Source organism: Chrysochloris asiatica, unplaced genomic scaffold, assembly GCF_000296735.1.
Source record: "Chrysochloris asiatica unplaced genomic scaffold, ChrAsi1.0 scaffold00131, whole genome shotgun sequence".
NCBI lineage: Eukaryota > Metazoa > Chordata > Mammalia > Afrosoricida > Chrysochloridae > Chrysochloris > Chrysochloris asiatica.
Genome location: NW_006408649.1, coordinates 5,211,403 through 5,217,833, shown reverse-complemented (window position 1 = coordinate 5,217,833; position 6,431 = coordinate 5,211,403).

Sequence of the window (6,431 nt, the reverse complement as noted above, 5' to 3'; positions counted from 1 at the left end):
GACCCTACCCAGAGAGGCAGTGACGTCAGGCATGGAGACAGAGATGATGATGTGGACAGATGGAGTGGCTGGGGACATGGGAGTCAGGGAGGGAGGGGGCTGTGTGTTGACAGCCGAGGAGGGGGGCCCTGTGGGGTGTATCCTTTGGTTATTTGATGATGCACGGAGGGAATTGTAATCATTGCAATGAAATACAATAGGATGAATGTAAAACTGATGTTCTCCCATGTAAACCCACATAACTCACAATAAAAGGACATCATTTACCAAAGGATAAAGTTCACAAGGGTTGGGAAAGAAAAAATGAAAAAAAGAAACAAGGGGAGGAAGTAGGATATGTGATATTACATGGAGGGGATTGCAATCAATGAGATGAAGTGAAATGTGTATGATTTGTTGGACGTAAAACTGATGATCTGCTCTGTAGACCTTCACCCAGTTCACAATAAAACATTAAACTAAGAAAGAAGAGAGTGATTAATTCTACCCTGGTTAAAGAGGGTAGGGAAAGGTTCATGGCTGGTATTTGTCACATGTGGGGATGAATCAGGAGGTTTGTCCCAATGTGGATGGAGTTTAATATGCTGCTTTGTTTCTGGAATTATAATTAGATCTGCAAGGCTTGGGGCTAGGATATAAATCTCACACATTAAAAAATATAATTCTAATATAAAATCACCTAGACAATCAGTATAAGAAAGGAATTCCCTGCTCAGTTTTGGGTAGAAAAAAAGTGGTATTCCTTTATTACAGACTAACTCCCAACAGTACAAGGAAACTTGAAAGGAGGGGAAAAAAAAAAAAAAAAACTTGAAAGGAGGAAGGGTATTAGCCTTTAATGAGTAAATGCTTAAAGACTGGATTCTAAGTCAGGTGTATGAGACCTGACATTGGCCTCAAGTCATACTACTAACTTTTTACTGGACATAGGGATATGAAGATGGGGAAACAAGACCTTTTACCAACTTTTCCAATATTGCAATCCCTGAAATTCCCTTAGTGATGTCAATGGCTTGTGTTTAGATACTGATTGAACATTACTAATTGGCATTTCTAATTCACCCAGAAGCACACTGAAATAAAGGACTGGTGATCTGTTTCTGAAAGATCACAGCCACTGACAACTCTATAGAAGCAGCTGTATTCAGAAACACATGGGATCACCATGAATAAAATAACTAGACAGCAATTAACATCTTCTTCGGTCTAAAGAGTCCTGGTGTGGCACTGTAGGATAAGCAACAGACTGATATTTAATGAGATATAATATAAGGAGCTCTGGTAGCATAGTGGTTACAAATCAGGCTGTGAACCTTAAGGTAAGCAGTTCGAAACTACCAGCCGCTCCGTGGGAGAAAGAGGAGGCTTTCTGCTCCCGTAAAGACTTACAGCCTCAGAAACCCTGTACAGGGTCGCTATGGGTTGGAACCGACTCAACGGCACATAACAACAACAACAACAATATAAGCTTGGCAGTTTAAACCCACCAGTGGCTCCTTGGAAACCCTATACAGCAGCTGGTGGGTTCCAAACACCAGATCCTTCCATTAATACTACCGCACCACCAGGACTCCTTTATTCACAGATAGACCACTGTAACTACAATGCAATTTAGTATCACCTTGTTTTCCCTCCACATCAGCAAATCTTATCTCCATGTTATAGGAAAAGGAAAGATGTTGATAACTTGTTGCTATTAGGTGCATCGAGTCAGTTCCTATGCATAACAGAATGAAGTACTGGTTGGTCCTGCGACATCCTCACAATCCTTGCTACATTTGAGCCCATTGCTGCTGCCACTGTGCCAATCCATTACATTGGAGGTCTTTCTCTTTTTCGTTGAACCTTCACTTTACCAAACATGATATCCTTTTCCAGGCACTGGAGCCTCCTGAAACTATGTCCAAAGTATCATAAACAAAATCTGGACAACTTCTAAGAAGCATTCTGGCTGTACTTCTTCCAACACAAATTTGTTTTTCCTACTGGCAGTTCATGGTATTTTTTATTTTCTTTTCCAATACCATAACTCAAATCTTCTACAGTCTTCCTTATTTACTGTCTGACTTTCACATGCATATGAGGTTACTGAAAATATCATATCATTGTTTGGATCAAGCATATCTTAGTCTTCAATCATTAATCATTTTAAAGAGGCCTTGTGCAGCAGAGTTGCCTAATGCAATACATTGTTTGATTTCTTGACTGCTGCTTCCATAAGTATTGGACTTCTTCAGAACAAAATGAAATCTTTGACACTTCAATCTTTTCTCCATTTATCTTGATGTTATGTATTGGTCCAGTGTTGAGAATTTTTCCTTATTTTTTTACATTGAGATGCAACCATACTGAAGACTGTGGTCTTTGACCTTCATCAGTAAGCATTTTAAGTCCTTTTAGTTTTCAGCAAGCAAGTTGTATTATCACAGGTGGTTAATGAGTCTTCCTCTAAAATGCCACATTCTTCTTCATATAATCCATCTTCTCAGATTATTCACTCAGGATACAGGTTGAAAAAGTATGGTGAAAGAATACAACCCTGGCACACACCTTTCCTGATTTTTAAACCATTCAGTGTCTCCATGTTCTATTGAAATGACTGCCTTTTGGTCTTTGTACAGGTTCCCTGTGATCACAATTATGTGTTCTCATTCCCCACAATGTTGTCCATAGCTTGTCATGATCCACACAATAGAAAGCCTCTGCATAGTCAATAAAGCATAGGGAAACATATTTATGGTATTCTCTGCTTTTAGCCAAGATCCATCTGAAATCATCAATGATATCCCTCACTTCATGTCCTCATCTGAATCTGGCTTGAACCTTTTGTAGTTCGATGACAATATACCGTTGCAGTCATTTTTTAATTATCTTTAGCAAAACTTTACTTGCATGTGATATCAATGATATTGTCCAATGATTTGGCATTCCATTTGGTTACCTCTCTTTGGAATGGGCACAAATAAGGACCTCTTCTAATCATTTGGCTACTTAGCTATCTTCTGGTGCTACATCAGTTTGTTGAAAGATTTCAAATTGTATTACATCAATTTCCAGTGCCTTGTTTTTTGTCAATGCTTTAAGTGCACTTTGGACTTCTACCTTCAGTTTCATTGGCTCTTAATCTTATGCTACTTCATGAAATGTTTGAACATCAACATTTCTTTTTGGTACAGTGATTCTGTATATTCCTTCCATCTTCTTTTGATGCTTTATGCATCTTTAAATATTTTGCCTATAGAATCATTCAGTATTGCAAGTCAAGACTTGACAAATTGTTAAGTCACATATCCATGAAATGTTTGGGGCATTTAACTTAACTCACTTAATAAACCTGAAATTTCCATATTTAAAGGAAATTTTTTTCTGGATTGACCGTATTTCCTCAGAACCATTTTTTAAGCATAACTATTTAATATGGAAACCATCACTGTTTATTCTGGGGCTAAAACAAAACAAAACTGGAGTGAGGGAAAGAGATAATTAATGGATAAAATAGTATTTCATCAATAATCCATAAACCCGTTTTTATTCCCTTAATTAGCAAGCAATCCACTCACCATATCAAATGTGACTTTTCTTGAAAGAATAAAAATATTTAAAATGGTTACAACATTAAACTGTTAAGATATTTGGAGCAACATTGTTCTATAAGCTTTAGAGTTAGTCTTTAGTATTATCACACTTGACATAATTACACCTTGTAAATACCTCAAACTTGTAATGACATCCTTTCAAGAATTATTACTAATTATTGTACTTGACATGACAAATTAAACATGTTGTTTGACGCAATTACACTAAATAATTCAAAATGCTACTTACACTTAGAAATAGCAATTAGCATAATTAGGTTAAAAAAAAAAACAAAAAATGCTACTGTAAATTCCACTACTGATTCACTATCACAAATTGGAATTTTCTAGAAGATTTTAATAAACTTTAGTAAATGTGACCTATAAATTGATTTCTTTAATCATTGAAAATGATGGAATATTATCAATGACTTTATAAATACTGAAAGAGGTGGTGTTTAAATTGCCTTGGACAATCATGACAATATATCACAAATTGAAAAAATGGATGATTTAGAATAAAAAACAAACAACAACAACAGAGTGTTATTAAGTTGATTCTGATGCATGGTGAAGCCATATATGTCAAAGTAGTAACTGGTCCATAGGATTGTGAAGGACTGTAATCTTAAGGCAGAAAATCCACAGTCCTTTCTTTTGTGACATCACTGAGTGGCTTTGAAGCATTAGCTTTCTATTAAAAGCCAAGCTCAAACCATGTGAGACACCTAGGAATCTATGTAACGCATACAAACAGAAATATATCTCAAAGTTCTGGAGGCGAGGCATCTGAATTCAGGGAATAGCTAAACCTATGATTTCTATCTGGTCTAGAAGATCTTTTCTTGTTTTCCCTGGTTTCTAGTAGTCCCAAGCATTCTCTGGCGTGTAGATACATTTTCACATGGCTATTTTCCTCTAAGGAGCTTTATTAGTGTAGTGGTTATGAATTGGGCTGCTGATCTCAAGGTCAGCAGTTCAAAACTACCAGCCATGCCATGGGAGAAAGACAAGGCTTTCTGATCCTGTAAAGATTTACAGCCTCAGAAACACTGTGCAGGGTCGCTGTGAGTCGGAACTGACTCCACGGCACACCACCACCATCTTTCCTCTGTCTGTGTCTTTCTCCCCTCTTTTATAAAGAGATCACTCAGATCAGAGAAGGACCCACCCTATAACTGGTACCATCTTCAAAAATCTTATTTACAAGTGAGGTCATATTACATTTACTTGGGATTAGAACTTTAGCATATATCTGGGGGGGGGGGGACACAATTCAGTTCACAAAAGATGGCAAAAAAATAGAAGTAGGGGCCGCCTATTGTTATATAAAGGGAAACGTCAGCCAGACTTTGGTATGAATCCTGACTCCATCATTTCCAACTAGGTGACTCTAGGCTAGAGACACAGCCTTTCTGAATCTTTTCCTTTACAAAATCAGAATGATGATAATCTGCTTCTAGGTCTGATACGAGAATAAACCAAAAATATAAAACTCCTGGTACAGTGCATGACACCTGGGAAGGGCTCAATGAATTCAAGTTCCCTGTGTCCTATTCATTAAAGTGGAAATATGTTAAATGTTAGAGTCTAGGCTACTTGGAGGAAACAAATGGAGGTATTAGTTAGTTATCAAAAAAGATTCAACTTAAACTAGTTTAAAAAGACAGGAAATGATGTCATATGTGTATGTTTGTGAGGGAATAGTGAGATAAATTTGTAACCATAACTACCATAACTGGGTATCAGGCACATAACTCTTAATAAAAGATTTATTGTTGTTAAGTGCCATCGAGTCTGTAACTCATAAAGACACTATGTAGGGTTTTCAAGAAGCAGCTGGTGAACTCAAACCACTGACCCTGTGGTTCAAACCAACTGTGCATCCCAGCACATTAACCTGCAGTACCACACGAGACTATAAAGGATATTCTGTCCTTTGATAACTGCAGAGCTTTTAAGTGAGGCTGAGAGATTTCATTTTTCCAAATTCAAATCCAAATCCATTGCCTTATGTCAAATTGACTCATTTATGGTGACCCCATTGTGTCAGTGTAGAGAGACTCCATAGTGTTTTCAATGGCTATAAATTTAGGAAACTAGATTGCCAGCTCTTTATTTCACAGAACTGCTGGATGGAATTGAACCACTAATCTTTCAGTTAGTCACAGGGCCCAAAAGCATTTGTCCCACTCAGCAACTTGCTGAAGGTTAATTTGAAACTTTGAATCAGAACTTGCACCCAAGTCTGAGACTGAGAACAGAGCTGTTTGTATCATGTTCTATCTTGAGGGAGCCACATCCTGCACCTGCACTGTCTTATGTCAAAGTCACATTTCACTTGCTCTTCTGAGTATCTTATACAGTCCCCTGACCTGTCCCTAATTTGTTCCTACCGCATTTCAGAGACAGGGTTCTCTTTCCCTCTCTTTCCAAGTGTCAGAGCTAGAGGAATACACTTCACTTTCATTTGGATCTTGACAATTCTCTCCCTGTTTGTAAAACACTGTAATAAAGTGACTTTTTGTCTAAGACAGACAGCTTATCAGATATCTCATCAGGGAAGAATGACTGTCAAATGTGCTTCTTTTTGTCAAGATAAAGACACAGAAGACAGAAGAAGGTTATTATGATGTAAATGAGCTGACTGGCAGGAACATACTCCCTGAGGAGGTCTGGAAAAGGCTTGACTACACAGCTCAGAAGGTGGAGACAGCAGGCAAGGACCCTGGCTTCTTCAGAATAAAGAAGCTAGTCCAGTCAGTATGATTGAAGGCTAACCACTCATCCCACCTGTGAACTTGAACTCTGTGATGAAAATGGGTTTCTGCAACTACAGCAAAAAAAAAAAAAAAA